This window comes from Herpailurus yagouaroundi, unplaced genomic scaffold (assembly GCF_014898765.1).
Source record: "Herpailurus yagouaroundi ecotype Mexico unplaced genomic scaffold, PumYag 163, whole genome shotgun sequence".
Taxonomy (NCBI): Eukaryota; Metazoa; Chordata; class Mammalia; order Carnivora; family Felidae; genus Herpailurus; species Herpailurus yagouaroundi.
In genome coordinates, this window is record NW_024412404.1 from 22,657,018 (window position 1) to 22,675,722 (window position 18,705).

Consider the following 18,705-nt stretch of genomic DNA (forward strand, 5'->3'; position numbering starts at 1 on the left):
AAAAAAAAAAAAAAAAAAAAAAAAAAAAAAAAAAAAAAAAAAAAAACCTTTAAAAAATGTTTTTAGAGAGACAGAGAGACAGAACATGTGTGCACATGAGTGGGTGAGGGGCAAAGAGAGGGAAAGAGAGAATCCTAAGCAGGCTTTCTGCTACCAATGCAGAGCCTGACACGGGGCTCAATCTCACAAATCACAAGACCATCACTCGAGCAGAAATCAAGAGTCAGACACTCAACCAACTGAGTCACTCAGGTGCACCCATCTGCAATATTCTACATTTGTCAATTTTTGCTGTGGATACGTGATTATTATCTGTAATTCATTGTGGTTTAAAATTTACATATTAATTTCTGGGTGATTTTAATATTATTAAAATGTCCTCTCAGATTGCTAAATTATGTTTTTAAAGAATAATGTTATTTAAAATTATTAAATTTCTATGTTGGGTGAAACAGGTGATGGGGATTAAAGAGTACACTTACCATGATGAGCACTGAGTTATGTAGAGAATTGCTGAATCACTATATTGCACATAGGAAACTAATATAACACTTTATGTTAACTATACTGGAATTAAAATGTTAAAGTTTTATTGATCAGTACTACAAACTAAGTTCATTATCCATTTCCTCCTATAAAATCTAAAATTCATACACATGCTATTTGTTAATATGAAAGTGCTTTCTCAATAAATACACCAAATAGACACTCCTTTTACATAGATCTTGATGTGTTCTTATAATGCAAAATTGACCTCATTTTCGGGTTATGCATTAAAATTTTTTTTTTAATGTTCACTCATTTTTGAGAGAGAGAGAAAGAGACAGAGAGATACAGAGACAGAGACAGAGTGAGTGAGTGGAGGAGGGGCAGAGAGAGGGAGACACAGAATCTGAAAGAGGATCCAGGCTCTGAGCTGTCAGCACAGAACCCAACATGGGGATGGAACTCACAGACTGTGAGAAGTTGGATGCTTAACAGATTGAGCCACACAGGCGTCCCTCAGGTTATGCATTTTAAAACTTTAAGACACCAATCTAGTAAGGCTAATGCTAATAGTGCTAAAACTATTTCATTTCCTGCAAGGAGGGCTCTAATACAATGTCCAATGTAAAGGATACATCTGTATAGAATCTTAACATTTGTTTTCTGTGAAAGTAAAAAGGGTTTCCTTTTTTCTTGGCAATGATTCTTTGTTCAACCTGGATGTATCAGCTTTTAAAGTTTTATGTAATATGTAAGTCCTATTTTAGAACAATGGGAGGAACCAGGAGTAATTTTTAAAAATCAGTTAACATGTGCTTGGAGCGGCACATATTTTTATTTTAGCTTTATCACAATAAGTCACAAAAATATTCAGAAATTATAGAATATTGTGCCACCAGGGACACTGATCACACAGCTCTGTTAAATCATGGGAAATTAAGTACACTGTGTTTATTAAAGAGAATTTTTTTCATGGCTGTTACCCTGCCAAGTGTTCTATTTTTTCCTGAGAAAATGTCCTCATATTATACATTTGAAATTTACATAGTGTTCTAATATTATTATCATTTAATTCCAATCTTGTATTAAAATGTCTTCCATATAAGTAATATTTTTTCTTCATTCAATTCTGTATCCAAAAGATACACAAGAGAACCTAAAGCAGGTGTAAGGTGCGGAAGCCTTAATAAGTATCTGTTAAATTGATGAATTAATACATAGAGTTCTAGAAGCAATTTCTTTCTTGGTATTATGCATTTTTATCAGTATATAGAGAAATTAAGCTGTTCAATGCAAAGTGTTCCGTCTCTGCTATATTCCAGGCATGCTTGCCTTTCCATCATACCCTTCTAAATTTGGCATTGTTTACTAACATTATTTGTTCAGGATGTTTTCTACCACTTCCCCCAATCTCTGTTGTTTTGCACAGACGGGAAAATGCATGAGCCCTGGGTCTATCCCAACATATTCCCCAATAGCACTATTTCAGACAAAAACATTTTGATACTTGTGTCATATGCAGGCTTTAAAAAAAAACAAGATAATGCAAGAAAGCATTTTCTAAGCACTCAGCCTATAATAAACCATCAACGAAAAGTTTGTTGCTGTTACCTTACTAGCTGTCTAGTGGAGAGGGGGAGGGGGAACAATATTCCATGTAGTCCACGCTCCTTTTGGAGGGAACTCTATACATTATGTTAAGGTAACATCCATAGCATTGGTTATGTGTGGTTGTTCAAGTTTTAAACCTTGTTCGTTTAAAAAATGTACATAATGCATACTTATTTTATATACTTGATCAGAGCTAAACTATAGGTAGATACAGATTAAAAACTGAAATTCACATAGTATTAGGAGTAAGACTGGAGACTGGATTATATGGAGACTGGAACTGGTTTCCAAATACCTTAGGATTTAGGAATAAGTAATTTGTATTTATACAGAAATTTCATATTTTAAATAATGCCTACATGTAATTAATATCCAATAAAGTATATAAAGTATAGTTGATCACATGAAGCTAGGTCTTCTGGTACCTTCCATTACATCTCACTGGCTCCAAATATAACTACATTCTCTCATTCTCCAAAAGAAACCAAAATGATCCTCCAGAAAGACTAGAAAACTCAGGCTCTGTTGTTTTACTTACCGCTTTGTACTTGCCTTTGTACTTTGCACTTACTACTATAGTCCTTTGTACTGTATTGTGGATATTTATTAGGTAAATCAATGAAAAAATAGAATTTTGCAAAGAGTATTAGATTTAGGATTTAAATATATTTTTTTAAGTTTATTTATTTGAGACAGAGAGCAAGCAGGGGCAGAGCAGAGAGAGAGGGAGAGAAAGAATCCCAAGCAGGCTCCATGCTGTCAGCGCAGAGCCTGATGTGGGGCTCTAACTCACGAACTGTGAGATTGTGACCTGATCCAAAATCAAGAGTTGGAAGCTCAACTGCTCAACGGGCTGAGCCATCCAGGGGCCCCTAGGACTTAAATACTTTTAATTTTTTTTAATGTTTATTTATTTCTGAGACAGAGAGAGACAGAGCATGAGTGGGGGAGGGGCAGAAAGAGAGGGAGACACAGAATCAGAAGCAGGTTTCAGGCTCTGAGCTGTCAGCACAGAGCCCGATGTGGGGCTCGAACTCACAAACCGTGAGAGTAAGACCTGAGCCGAAGTCAGTCGCTCAACCGACTGAGCCACCCAGGCGCCCCAGGACTTAAATACTTTTAAAATTGCAACTCTGTGTTTAAAAAGGTTGCTGAAATGTCAGCAGCTCAGCTGAGAGTTCCTAGGGAAGAGGTTTTACAAAACACACTCAGATATGTGCAGCCATGTCCAATTCGACTTCTGTCTAACTGCTGTATGTTGAATATAAAAATCCCAGTGTGTCACTAACATATCTTTAAAAATAAAAGATATTCTGCATATGTTGAGTATATTGTTCTTGAAGTCAAGTCATCAAAAGAAGCCCTAGTTATTTCTGAGTCCTGTTGTGGAGGCCTTTTCAAAATCCTTATGTAAAATTAACCAAATGACTGAGGTAAAGGTACACACAAATGGAATTAAATCATGTGCCAAGAAAGGGAAGAGGTTTGATTACTCATTTTTATAAGCACTTCTTAGGGTTCTTTGCATTTTCCCTTTTATATCCATTTCCAAGATATACTCACAGAAGGCTTGTAATGCAATACAAAACAAAGTGATTGAAAGCAAACCCCTTCCTGCCTTTTGTTTTACTAAATCTGAATTCTTACATGAAATTATGTATGGTGGGGAGGTGGGAAGAGACAAAAGCATTGAGGAAAAATGGCAGGCTAACCTTGATCAAAAAGAGAAGCCTTGGGGTCCTTGCCCATGAGGTGTCTGAGCTCCACAAATTGTGGGGTGGTATACATTCTCCTGCACAGACCAAACAGGGTGTGTGGCTGCATGTGCACCAAGGGAGAAAAAAACTGCCAGGGCAACACGGGAGCCACAAAGAGCTGTGCTCGCAATTCTTCTTGTTAATTACTTAAGCATACAAACATTAACGTTCATGTGAAGCTAAACCGAACAACTGTTGAGAATAATTGTTTAAAAGGTGAATTTAGAGTTGATTTTGTGGGGGAAACCAGAGACAACAGAAAAGGAATAAAGCTTATGCAATGCAGTCATGGAAAAGGCACAGAAAATTGAACCAAACACTGGAGATTTGAGTTCAGGTGTATGTGAAGACTGACTGACCCAGGTTGGTGTATCTTGCTGAGGTCTAATGGGCCAGAGCAGCACATGTTGATGTGGAAGTAAGATCTGTGCATAGAGAATCTCCAGATATGGGCTGAGCTAAGAAGGTTAAATTAAGTTTTCCTAAACCTCTTTTCCCCTGTCAAGGATTCAATGTACTCTGCATTTCTTAACCAAAGAGTGCCTAGAAGGCAGGCAAGAAAAAAAAATAGTACAATAATTAAAATTTGAGGTCAAAAGAACCTCTCAATAAATTTACCCATACCTGTACCCAAACTGAGAGCTAAAGCTTATTTTCCAACTCTTTGAAAGTTTGTTCTGTGTTGCTGTTTGGGCTGGTTTTTCTTGACCTCTTATGGTCATATTGATGAGGAAAGTGGTGATGATATCCTGGAATCAACTTAAGTGGGGCTTAAGAGAGGCCCTGAAGGCATTTCTTTTTCAGTTCTGAAAAGTCTCTGCATTAAACCTCTATATTTCCCCAAATCATATTGCCCCCTTACCTTCTTCCCTGTCAAAGCCACACTTTATCAGCAGTATCACTCGCTTGGGAACTGGCAGCTGAAACCAGAAAAGCAGGAGACTCTAAGCCCCATTAGCTAGAGCAGCCAGACATTTAATAAATATGTCATTCTAACTTTGTTCTGTGATTCTCAACATGTCAGACTTAAGAAAATAGTGGTGGGATGGAATTGTAACATAGACAAGTATGATGTTTGGTACAAATACTGTGGAAGTACAGTGCACCTGGCTTGATTTCTCCTGTAAAATTTCACTTGACTTTGTAAAGTCTGACCTAAAAAACCCAGCATCACCACCAACAGAGCATCAAGAATGCACCATTACACATGCAGAGTTCGATTTTGCAGTTTGGTTTGCACTGCCTGATCTTTAAGAAGAAAATGATAACACTTATTAACTGAGAATTAAAAATGTTGAGTAAAAACACAGATGACAATAAACTCAAAAGAAAAGGAAGAAAAATAGAATAATTTGTCTAAAGCCCCAAGGAATTCATATGAATGTGTCAAATGATTATTTTAAAAATCGTTAACTACATGACTACATGACTTATAAACACTTAAAAAGTGCATGGGTGCTATTGTATGTAAGAAATTAGCATACAATGAATGGCAAAATATATTGTTGCTATATGTAAGAAGTTTGTACCCATCAATGCACTATTTTCACCATCACAAACTTTCATAAGGAAATAATCAGAGATACTCACAGATTCAACATTTAAAAATGATACTTATAATAGCAAAACAATCATAAACTTTTAAAATTCCAAGTTAAAATAGTATGATTATATCTTGTAAACACATAAACATATGCACATATGTTAAACATTGGAAGCACACTAAAGTTAAGGGTACTGATTGCTAGATGGTAAATTACACGTTGTTCATTATATTCTTTACACTTTTAAGTATTCAAAAAAAATTTTTTTAAGTTTACTTATTTTGAGAGGCAGGGAAGGGGCAGAGAGAGACAGAATCCCAAGCAGGTTCCACGTTGTCAGCAAAGGGCCTGACACGGGGCTCAAACTCACAAAGTGTGATATCATAACCTGAGCTGAAATCAAGAGTCAGACGCTTAACCAAGCCACCCAGGCGTCCCTAAAAATTACTTTTAATGAGCATAAAAAAATCTATAATCAGAAAACAACGCAAAACAGAAAATGCACCATATAGGTAATGAAAAGACATTTGAGTGGGTTTTAAAGAATATATTCTATTTCTTAATTGGTTGGTTGTTACTTGGGTCTTTGTTTTTATTTTGCTACTGATAATGATTTTTATGGTGTACATATATTTTATAGTGTGCTTGAGGCAATTTACAATATTTTTCAGAAAAAATAATTTCATGAAAGTTATCATTCTTAAGTATATGTCCTAAAGTGATTATGAAAATTAATATATTAAGTATTATTTTTATACTATTAACTACTTTTTAAAATAATAAATTATGTAGGCTCTCATTCTAAAAACGAGTTCAGAAGAACAAACAAGAATGACTATTGTCTTCACTAATATTTCACATTGATCACCATTTCAAGCAGATAAATGTAAAAAATGAAAAATATAAATATTGAAAAGGGGAAAAATGTTCATTACCACAAATGCTACTGATATGTATCTTAGAAATTCAAGAGAATCAGTTGAAAACTTCTTAGAAAAGAAAAACTGTATGAAAGTTCAATATGTTGGCTAAAATTCTAATATCATAACATTGATGGCCTCTCTGTATATCAACACTACCCAGTTAGAAAATCTGGTACAAGGTAGCAGACTTCTTGATATTGAAATTGATCATGACAAACACGGTGCTAATTTTTCTGAGTTTCTTGGTTTGCCTTGACTTCTGAGAGAGGAATGGCAAGAAAGCAAATGCAAATGCAATTTTAGCTGCTGGAAAGTCCAGAGACAGGCAAAAAGGGAAGACAATTTTTTAAACATGCAGGTAACAAAAAAATTTTTGTTCATTTTCAGAAAATCATAAGGCATTTTTCCTTCTTTTACTACCTCTACTGAATTAGTACGCCACACTACATTTGCATTGTGCATTTCTTTACTTATTTTTATATCTTAAAGAAAATTTCAATTACATGCAAAATTAGATCTTCTGGTCTAATGAACATCCATGCACCCATCACCTAGTTTTATAACAATTAAGTCCTGGCCAGTTTTATTTCTTTTATACCTCTATTTATTTTTCTATGAAATGATTTTGAAACAAATTCCAGATATCATGACATTTTGTTTTTATCTTAGTAAAAGATAAGAACTCTTTTAACATATTCTCCAGACCACTACTCAACTAAAATTAAAATAATCCCTTTATTTCATCAAATATCCAGTTAATTTGTCCTATTGACTCATGTCCTAATTTCTGTAGTAATTTGAATAAGAATCTAAATAACAAAAATAGCATTACTCAATTGGTTAATAGAGTTCTCATATCTCTTTGAATCTACAGGTGCTCCTCTCCAAACTTTTCATTCTCTTGCAACTTTTTAAAAAAAATTTATTGTAGAGATTGTCAAGTGATTGTATCATGAAGGTGTTATTGGATATGTTCCTCTTCATCTGTGCTTCCTCTAAGCTAACAGGTCTAGAGGTTTGCCCTGACTCAATTTTGATGTTTCGAGAAGGAAAAATATTTTATATTCATAGATAGTACTATACTCCTCCATCAAAGCATATACAACATCTAGTTATGTCTGTTTTTGTGATGTTACCAGCCACTGAGAAATAATGCTTACATCCATGAATTCAGTGACAAAAATAGCAATAATCCAGTTCTACTATTTTTCTTCCTGTATTACTTGGAATGCTTGTATGAATAAAAACTTCCCCTAAACTTCTACTTGGTTATCCACTGGTATATTTTTTAATAGAAAAAAGTAGACAATTTTTATTTTTTCCCATCAATTACTTGTTTTTTCAGAATTATAATTTGGTTCACGAATGTCTTCCCAAACTGACCAATTTGTTTTCATTTATATTTATAACAATACTTTTCAAACTCTAATGAATTGTGTCTATAATTCTTAATATTCTTAATCTGAGTTAATAGTTGGAAGTTACCATTTCATGTCCTACCCTTTTCCTTTAATATGTTGCAACTGTTTGTCATTATTTATTGAAACCAAGTATCACTATAAAATCTTCACCGAAGTAGATTTAGTAAATCTATCCATGTTGATAGTAATCAAGATTTTCACAAGTTTTCAAGATTTAATTATTAAAAGTAATGTTGTAATAAAAATGATTTAACACAAATCCCTTTGGTCATTTCTTATCATTTCTTTAGAATTAATGAGAAGAATCTGTTTCTGAACCAAATACTTTGGTCATTTCTTATCATTTCTTTAGAATTAATGAGAAGAATCTGTTTCTGAACCAAATAGTATAAGCAACTTACACAAATGTAGTATAAATAGCCACATTTCCCTTAAGAATGTTTGTACTTTTTGAAATTCTTAGCTGTAGTGTCCAGGAATTCCATGCTTCCCAGTACCATGATCATGGTATGATTTTTACATAATGCAAAATGTAATATATGAAAAATCCTATCACATAGTTAATAAAAACTTTGATTACTCAACTAGCTATTTTTTCTCAGTCTTAGGATCTGAGCTCTGATTCTCTTCTGTCCAGAAATGTCTGTAAACATTCAAGACAATTAAGACACATTCAAGTTGTTACTAGAGAAATTTTAGGTTTTCCAGCCCCAAATTTCTTTATGCCACATCATGACATGGCTTTTTGAAGAAATGTTCTCTGTTCCTTCTTGTGTCTTGCCAATGGAGAAGTAGCTATTGGAGGAATTTTCAGGTAGTTCCCAGATCAGATACAGATGGAGAAGGAACAATAACAGAATGTTATTAATCATAGTGGGAATTATCAGCTGGTCTAACAAGTTATGTATTTATTTTATTGGAAAGTATGAATGGTGGACGCCTTTCCTTAGATCTCTGTCAACATACATCTTCGTAATATAAGGTTCTTCTCGTCTGGCTCACTCTAGTTGGGTTACTGATTAATTTAAGGACTGGATCAATCCATTGGTGCTGACACAAAGTGCTCATTACTTACAGACAGACAAAAGCCAGAGAAGATTGATTCTTGCTACATATTCTAATCCCCTTTGTAAGCAACCACTCTCTAGCACATTCTATCTGTTATTGTCCCAGTAGAATGCAGATGGCAAAGTCAAACTGGATACTTGAAGAGTATCTAATAAAAAGACGGTTAGCAAAGGTGTCACAGAGTTTTAGGGAAAACCAGTAAAAAATGGTGTGATATCCCAGGGCTAGTGACAGCAAAGACCTACTATCATTTCCTAAACCTGAGGGAGTTTCCTTTTCTCAGTAATAGGAGTTAGCAGTTCTGAAACTAATTTGCATATATTCTGAGATTGGACAAACAAACAAATATATTCTAAGAATAATGACAACGAGATGTCTGATGCTTCAGGAAGGGAATTGAACATATGGAAAGGAGAATATTAGAAGGAATCCTTCAGTGTTAGATGAGATATGCAGCTACCAAGATAAATTGGTAGACCTTCCCTTGGTCTGTTTGCTGAGAGGTCCCAGAAGCAGCATCACAACCGAAATGAACATACCTTAAGCCACAAAGAGGAACCAGAGCTCTAGGAAGAAATGACTGATTCTAGTGCTGGGGCAGTAAAAGTATGAGAGGAGCCTAGAATATTGTGTTGAACCTCAAATGAAAGAATTGGTCAAGGAATGAAGGGACATGTCAAGAGGACATTAGAGCCAACTTGAAGTGCCCTCTATAGTCAACACTGACAATTTACTTGAAAATATGTGATAGTAGCAGATTATAAACCATAGAAAAAAACTAAAATGCTTGAGTCCATGCTAACGTAAATAGAGAATAAATAAATATACGGGAGAGAAGGAAGAACCAATCACCCGAACCTAAAGAAAGCCACACAGTGGGAGCTGTGTGACCTTTGATACAAGGATGCAATTCACCAATGGTGACCCACTAGGGAGAGAGCTGGAAGACAAAGAATAGCCCAGTCTCCCTTCTTCTACCCCTCAGGTCTCTTACTGGTGCCTCCCATTGATGGAGCCTTACTGGAAGCTAGAGGTCAAGGAAGCATCTTGATGCAATCTATGCAGGTCATAGTCCTGAAAAATAGAGAGTAGGATTACGGAATGGTTTGTGAACCTGGAGAAGTAAAAGGCGACAAGCAGCAAACTTTTTGCCACAGAGATTTGTCCAAAATAACAATTTGGTCTTTTTGTTTGTTTTGATGAAACATTTATTGCTGGAAAAGTAGGACTTCATGAAATTCAAAGCTCTTTACAAGTTGGTCTCAACATATCTTTTTGTATTTTTCCACCACTGTCTTCCTCTCCTTCATAAACTAAACTCAAATAAAATCAGACTGTATGATATCTTTGAAGCCACTCACTCATACCACTGTGGCTTTACCCACCTGTTTTTTCCCTTGATTGGAGCACTCTCTTATTTCACTTACATATGAGCTTATAAATAAGCTCACTTATAAATAAGCTCACTTATTTCACACAAAATTGCCTACAAATTCTTAAAGGTCTAGGTCAAATATAACCTCACTTCTATTCTCTAGAACCATCATTAGGCAAATAGAGTTTCCCTTACTTTCATTAGGCAGATAGAATTCATAAGAACTTTGTGATCCAAGAGCACAAAGCTCCCGAATTTAAAATTGGAATATCTACAAAAATCAATTAGCAATACTACATAGTATTACATCCATTGTTATTTTTTAAATTTATTTTTAAAAGTTTATTCATTTATTTTGAGAGAGAGAGAGAGAGACAGTATGTGAGCAGGGGAGGGGCAGAGAGAGAGGGAGAGAGAATCCCAACAGGCTCTTGCTCTCCATGCAGAGCCTGATGTGGGGCTTGAACTCAGAAACCATGAGATCATGACCTGAGCCAAAAACAAGAGTCAGCTGCTTAACCAATTAAGCCACCCAGGCACCCTTACACCTATTTTTTAAAAAACTCCCACCTAAACTGAGATCTTCTGACATTCTCTTGATATAGAGTTCAGGTACTCTATAACTAGATCTGATGTCTCAAGTTATACAGAAATCTGATTTTCACACTCTTCTTCAGGAACCCCCACATTTAGTATTAATTTTTGAAGAGTCCATTTTCTTTAAAAAGTTCATTTACTTTGAGAGAGAGCGAGCACAAGTGGAGAACGGGCAGAGAGAGAGGGTGAGAGAGAATCCCAAGCAGACTCTGCACTATTAGTGCTGAGCCCAAGGTGGGGCTTGATCTCACAAACCATGAGATCTTGAGCTAAGCTGAAATCAAGAGTCAAATTCTTAACCAACTGAGCCACTCAGGCACCTCAAAGAGTCAATTTCTTGTATCATCAGGTACCTTCACCACCACATACCTATTTCAACTATTCCACCAGTTCTTTTATTCATTTAATATGTTTTTTTTTTTTCTTTTAGAGAGGAGACAGAGAAAGATAGAGTGCATGCAAGCTGGGGATAGGGGCAAAGGGAAATAGAGAATCTTTTTAAATTGTTTTTAATGTTTATTTATTTTTGAGAGCAAGAAAGAGAAACAGAAAGACAGAGTGCAAGCAGGGAGGGGCAGAGAAAGCAGGAGACACAGAATCCAAAGCAAGTTCCAGGTTCTGGGCTGACAGGAGAGACTCCAATGCGGGGCTTGAACTCACAAACTATGAGATCATGTCCTGAGATGAAGTCAGATGCTTAAACAACTGAGCCACCCAGGCACCCCAAGAGAGAGAGAATCCATGCTGAGCATGGAGCCCTAGGCAGTTCTCTATCCCAGGACATTGGGATCATGACCTGAGCTGAAATCAAGAGTAGGATGCTCAACCGAGTCACCGAGGCGCTCCTGTAATATTTTCTTTAAACAAAAAATATCACTGTTAAAAAATATTGACAAAGCACTAAGATACCACAGAAACGTTTAGGAATATCTTGTGTATGTGTGTGACACATATTGTACACATATGTAATTACTGATATAAATATAAAAAAATATATACATATACATACATATAAGATTTGTTTGGATTTGATTATGGCATAACATCATATAGGAGGAATAACAGGGCTTCTATGTTCCCTGATCATAAAGCAATGGAGAAGCAGCAAGGTTAAATAACTAGCTCAAGGTCAAATATCTTGCAATGGGTCAAAACAGAATATTCACCGTAGATGCTACTTTCTTTGAAGTTATGCAAACAAAAGATAGAGGAAATGTCAATATAAAGGGAGATTTTTGTGGAAAGCGTTTTGGGGAAAAGCCAAACCTCCTGGATTTAAAATTGGAGTATCTACATTAGACTGTCTTTTCCCTAGAGAAGAACCAGCAAAGATTGTTGATTCTGTTTATAAAAAACTGGACAATTTTCTCTTGACAGGTCTTCTTTCTTTCTTTCAGGTCATGAGTAAATGTCCCTTTTCTGCATAAGGAATGCCATCCTGCTAGCCTAAGGAGATTAATGCATGTCCTAAGTGAGAGCGATCTACTTTTTCCTCACTGACCAGCCCTAGCTGCGGGAAATGAATTGTGGCTAATTTTATGCACAAGAGAAATTGTTGCTCTGACTAGAATTACTGGATTGGAGATTTGTTCATGTTAACTCCTTGGTGATTGCTACTACAAGAAGTGTTTTATTTGGCAATGTTTGTTGTAGGAAACAAAGAATCTAAAGCTGGTTCCAAGATAAGGACAGTTTATTATGAATATCTACATGAAAGACTTGAATTCTATAAAAATTTAAGAACAGAAACATTACAGAAGGGATCTAAATACTTGGAACTGGAGGGTGAGTCTACACATGGGATAGCTCCCAGGTACTTTTAGTAACAGAAGTCACGACGTTTCCGTTAAGTAATTGGCTATGAAAACGAACACAGTTATCCTCTATCAGTGTTTCTAGTCTGATAATAACTCCTGTATTTTCAGTGTTTCTTAACTTAAAACCTTCATGAATCAGACCTGCTGGGCTAGAGTTGTGCTTCTTAAAATGCAATATAAATATGAGTCACCTGGGAATCATGGTAAAATGCATATTGATTCAGGAGGTCTTAGATAGAGTCTGAGAGTTTGCATTTCTAATAAGCTACCTGGTAATGCCAAAGATGGTTGTCCATAGACCCTGATTTTGTGGCTAAAAGTAGAGTATCTCACCAAGTTAGGCAGTAGGTGTACTAAGTCAGTTTAATGGCTTGATTGTCCTTAGGTCATGTGCCCATCATTGGTCCAATCACCTGCAGCCAGAGTTTGGGAACAGATTCCTTATAGTATCGAATAAATAGGGGTTATGAGAGGGAAAGTTCACTAAAGACAGGCCTGAGACTGGATTGGCATTCCAGTTATGCCTCCTATAAGCAGTTATTTTCCACTGAGTATTGGTTTTAGTTCAGTATCTTTTTCTACTGGCAATCACTGAAGATCAAAAGAGAGTCAGACACTCAGAGTCTCTGTACTCACCATATTATCTCCTCCTTTAGTTCTAAAACATTTAGAAATAACTTCATTTTCCTACAGCCTACTGGATAGTGGGGATAATTGTATTTACCAGTAATTTCATTAAAAATGTGTCCCTCTTTTTAAAAGCAACACTTTGGTAATTGATATATTTTAGCAAAAACTGTGGTCTCAAACATTTTTTCTACATATTGTGGAAAAATCTAGAAGCTGGAATACTTAATGCAGATTCTCCATCCTGAAACAGGAAGGATTGTCCTAAAATGTACATTTCATCTGATCACAGTCACTGATGATTCACTTCCAGGATAAAGACCAATCTCTTCAGGGGTCTTCAAAATCTGATCTCAATTTATCCTCCTCTATCATCTGCCACAATTTCTGCCACATGTTATACCTATGTCTTTCCTGTGTCATACCCAATTGTTTGACATTACCTATTTCAGAGAACCTTCTAGAATCCGTGACTTTATGCCAAGTCTGTCTTCCTAAAATGTGGTTCCGTATATATTTGCAGCTCATATTTCTGCTCATCCATTGGTTATTCTACCCACAAATAATTATACCATTCTCTGTTTCAACAGCTATCAGTAGTTACCCTAAAATAGTTCTTAGCACAGTATATTTACTTATGCATTTGCCTAGTATAAATTAAATACTGTGTCTCCATAGATGAGCACAGTACTCAGTAGCCACGGAGTAAATTTTAAATATTTATTAGATGAGTGAAGAGAATGAAGGAATCACCACTTGATCTGAAGAGGCAGAGTTGGAAAGGCAGGGGTGGAAGGAGTTGTGGGGAAAGTGGGGGAAGAACAAAGCAGATAACTAGAGGCAAGCCATAAATCCGCCACAGGCTCTGTATACCCAGGGGCTGGACTCACACAGGCATTGCTGCCATTTGCTTCTCACTTGACTGTATGCTAGGTCTGTTTGCTTTCAGAAAATTGGAATGATTTTTAAATCCCGAGTTCACAGCTACTGAATATTTACTTCTCCTAAGTGAAACCATTCTTTTATTTCCTCATCATTCAGGATTCTGGAGCTACAACAGCAGCTGAATTGAAGATCAACACCAAAAGGTGACTCATTGGAATGGTAGGGAAAGTAAATCAAATATCAAATAAAGTCAATTCCTTTACTCTCCCAATCTGATTATTGTTCCTTTGAAGATAAAAATATTTAATCCATCCTAGAGGTTTGGAATCCATGGGCTCTTGCCACTGAAGAGCTTTATTGGAATATGTTAGATATGCTCATCTTAACACTTTATAGTGTTTGCCTGGAGAGCATTTATGCTCATGAGGTCATTTGGCTGAGCTTTATTGGCTTATATTTATTCCAGAGAAAAGAAATTTCTTTTCCTTTGCAGAAATAACTAAGTGCTTTCCTGTCTTCTCATGCCACCCTTGATTTTAAGTGATTACCATTTAAACCATCTGACCCAGGCGCCTGGGTGGCGCAGTCGGTTAAGCGTCCGACTTCAGCCAGGTCACGATCTCGCGCTCCGTGAGTTCGAGCCCCGCGTCGGGCTCTGGGCTGATGGCTCAGAGCCTGGAGCCTGTTTCCGATTCTGTGTCTCCCTCTCTCTCTGCCCCTCCCCTGTTCATGCTCTGTCTCTCTCTATCCCAAAAATAAATAAACGTTGAAAAAAAAAATCTAAACCATCTGACCCAGAGATTTTTGTATCTATATGCTTCCTTTTTGCACCAGAGAGCATGATGTAAATGCATTTACTATGTAACCTGTAGTCTATTATAAAGAATGGTTTATTCTAGTCAGCTCAAAGAAATGCTAATAGGTATTAGGACTTAAAAGCAGGATGTGAGGAGAGAGAAGAGAGATTATTTCAACAGAACCATCTCCCCATTCCCGCAAAAAAAAAAAAAAAAAAAAAATTAAAGCAAAAGAGAAAGAGAGAGAGAGAGAGAGTCGGGGGAGCATAGGGGTCCCCAGGGGAAGCATACTAGTCCAATCTCTGCAGTCTCTCCCAGGCCCGGGCAGAGTGGCTGGCCTGACATCTACGGCCACCCTACCTTTTGTCTCCCTGGTGGCTCCATGGCTTTAACTCCGTGGTTATTTTAGAGGCAATGTTTTTGAAGGCCATGGAAGTGCTAGATATCCACATAAGTGGAAAGCTTTGAGAGACCTTTGTGGCACTTTGCATGCCTCCATCTTCCCCTCCATGTAGTCCTTGTGGCCCTGGGAGCTGTGAATGCCGAGCAGCCTGCCTTTTTCCTTTAGCTGGCACAGTAGCTGTTTGCATCCAAGACCTTACAGATGTCCCAACAGACTCCATGGAGCTTGTGATCTTCATACTCCATGTAAAGTACAGTGAGCACTACCTGGCCTTTAGAAATTATTTTATCATTGCCTCTGCTGCCCACCACATGAGGTTTCAGCCTCCCCACTAGGTCTTTACTTTCAGGCTCATTCAGGTTCCTGAATATGCCTGAAACACTGATGTCTCTGTAAACTTGAAACTGAACTTGCCGAAGCAGTTACTGGTAGTTCCCCGGTAGCCCTGACAGTTGCCCTATGGAGAGTCTGAGTTCTTCCCACAGGGCAAATGCTGCTGGTTATGAACATGTCAGAGCTGCTTGGTGTGGAAAGAGTTTCCTGTCTGGGGCTCCAGCAACTGTTGCTGATGTGTGGGCAGAGCAGGAAGGCACAGGGAATGCTGACAGGGCTGTGCTAAGGCACTCCACTGTTAATATCTGTGGAGCACAAGAAGCCTGGCTGGGCTGTACCAAGGCTGTCACAGGTTTCTAGGATAGGTGGGGACAAGTCTGGCCAACTGTAGCAAAAGCAGAAGCCATGGAAGCCCCAGACCCTCACAGAGTCACTTTGCATTCAGGATGGAGGCCTGGCCAAGGATAGCACTGTGCAAAAGTGAGGAACTCATGCTTTGATTTGTGCTGGTGGAAGCGTTCCTATTTGTGAATGGAACAGGAGTTATCTTCTTCTTCTTCAGAACAAGGAGGGAGGGATGTGGCAGGCACACTCCCGGCCTGTCCTCTTTTTTTTTTTTATAATTTTATTTTTTATTTTTTTTAAATTTACATCCAGGAGTACTGACGCATAGGGGCACTTGTACCCCAATGTTTATAGCAGCACTCTCAACAATAGCCAAATTATGGAAAGAGCCTAAATGTCCATCAACTGATGAATGGATAAAGAAATTGTGATTTTGGGGCGCCTGGGTGGTGCAGTCGGTTAAGCGTCCAACTTCAGCCAGGTCACGATCTCGCAGTCCGGGAGTTCGAGCCCCACGGCAGGCTCTGGGGTGATGGCTCAGAGCATGGAGCCTGTTTCTGATTCTGTGTCTCCCTCTCTCTCTGCCCCTCCCCCGTTCATGCTGTGTCTCTCTCTGTCCCAAAAATAAATAAACGTTGAAAAAAAATTAAAAAAAAAAAAGAAATTGTGGTTTATATACACAATGGAGTACTACATGGCAATGAGAAAGAATGAAATATGGCCCTTTGTAGCAACGTGGATGGAACTGGAGAGTGTTATGCTAAGTGAAATAAGCCATACAGAGAAAGACAGATACCATATGGTTTCACTCTTATGTGGATCCTGAGAAACTTAACAGAAACCCATGGGGGAGGGGAAGGAAAAAAAAAAAAGAGGTTAGAGTGGGAGAGAGCCAAAGCATAAGAGACTCTTAAAAACTGAGAACAAACTGAGGGTTGATAGCGGGTAGGAGAGAGGGGAGGGTGGGTGATGAGTATTGAAGAGGGCATCTTTTGGGATGAGCACTGGGTGCTGTATGGAAACCAATTTGACAATAAATTTCATATATTAAAAAAATAAAAATTAAAAATAAAATGAAATGAAATTTACATCCAAATTAGTTAGCATATAGTGCAATAATCATTTCAGGAAGAGATTCCTTAATGCCCTTTCCCATTTAGCCTATCCCCCCTCCCATAATCCCTCCAGTAACCCTCAGTTTGTTCTCCATATTTATGAGTCTCTTCTGTTTTGTTCCCCTCCCTGTTTTTATATTATTTTTGTTTCCCTTCCCTCATTTTCATCTGTTTTGTCTCTTAAAGTCCTCATATGAGTGAAGTTATATGGTATTTGTCTTTCTCTAATTTCACTTAGCATAATACCCTCCAGTTCCATCCACATAGTTGCAAATGGCAAGATTTCATTTTGATTGCTGAGTAATACTCCATTGTGTATATATATACCACATCTTCTTTATCCATTCATCCATTGATGGACATTTGGGCTCTTTCCATACTTTGCCTATTGTTGATTGTGTTGCTATAAACATGGGGGTGCACGTGTCCCTTTGAAACAGCACACCTGTATCCCTTGGATAAATGCCTAGTAGTGCAATTGCTGGGTTGTAGGGTAGTTCTATTTTTAGTTTTTGAGGAACCTCCATACTGTTTTCCAGAGTGGCTGCACCAGCTTGCATTCCCACCAACAATGCAAAAGATATCCTCTTTCTCTGCATCCTCGCCAACATCTGTTGTTGCCTGAGTTGTTAATGTTAGCCATTCTGACAGGTGTAATGTCGTATCTCCTTGTGGTTTTGATTTGTATTTCCCTGATGATGAGTGATGGGCATTTTTTCATGTGCCAGTTGGCCATCTGGATGTCTTCCTTGGAGAAGTGTCTATTCATGTCTTTTGCCCATTTCTTCACTGGATTATTTGTTTTTTGGGTGTTGAGTTTGATAAGTTCTTTACAGATTTTGGATACTAACCCTTTATCGGATATGTCATTTGCAAATATCTTCTGCCATTCTGTTGGTTGTCCTGGCCTCTCTTCTGATTCCTAGGCCTCCTCCTAATACCCTGAGCATTCTGAGAATTAGAGATGGGAGTGGCAGGAACAGCATGATCTCTGAAAGCCCACTGGCTGAGGTTGGCAAAGAGGCTATACTATACAACGTGGGACGGGGAAGAAGTGTTAAAGACTGGGGCTTTATGGTGATGGTGTAGCCCTCCAGCTCTGATCCCTTGTGTACAAGGAGTGGATAAGTGATCACCACCTCATAAGTCTGGCCCATCAGTAAATCCTGATCTCTTTCTTTATGTAACCTACTGACAGCATCAACTCAGTCCTCTAGGGGTCATTATAGTCAGACAGTAGCTCCAGACAGGCTTTAGTTCATCTTCATGAACTACACCCTCCATAAGATTTGTCTCACAATAGTTCTGTGGCAGCAAAAGAGGAACTGCTACAGAGAATATCCAGGTGGTTGCCAAAGGTGAATTTGTTGCTAAAGTTAGTCTACACACTTGATATTCATATCAGCATCCAAGAGCAGGTGCCCTTAAGTCTTTATAAACAATCCACTTCTGGTGGCAGTACTACACAGCAGACACTTCCTAATGTAATTTGCTTGAGGATTTTTTCCTTTCGTAAGCTATCTCCTCTACGTTAATTCTGACTCTGAAGATATTTCATTCTGTGGGTATACTGTATTGTATTTATCCATCCATTGATGGAC

General features: G+C 37.6%; 1 long non-coding RNA gene across 1 annotated transcript in view; it reads right to left on the bottom strand.

Moving 5' to 3' along the window:
• The window catches only part of LOC121036876 (uncharacterized), a 33,702-nt gene extending 28,926 nt beyond the window's left edge, over positions 1-4,776 (bottom strand). Inside the window, exon 1 of the long non-coding RNA XR_005793517.1 lies at positions 4,717-4,776. This is a non-coding gene — a long non-coding RNA (uncharacterized LOC121036876). The remainder of the gene's footprint in view (positions 1-4,716) is intronic.
• Between the last annotated feature and the right edge of the window lie 13,929 nt (positions 4,777-18,705).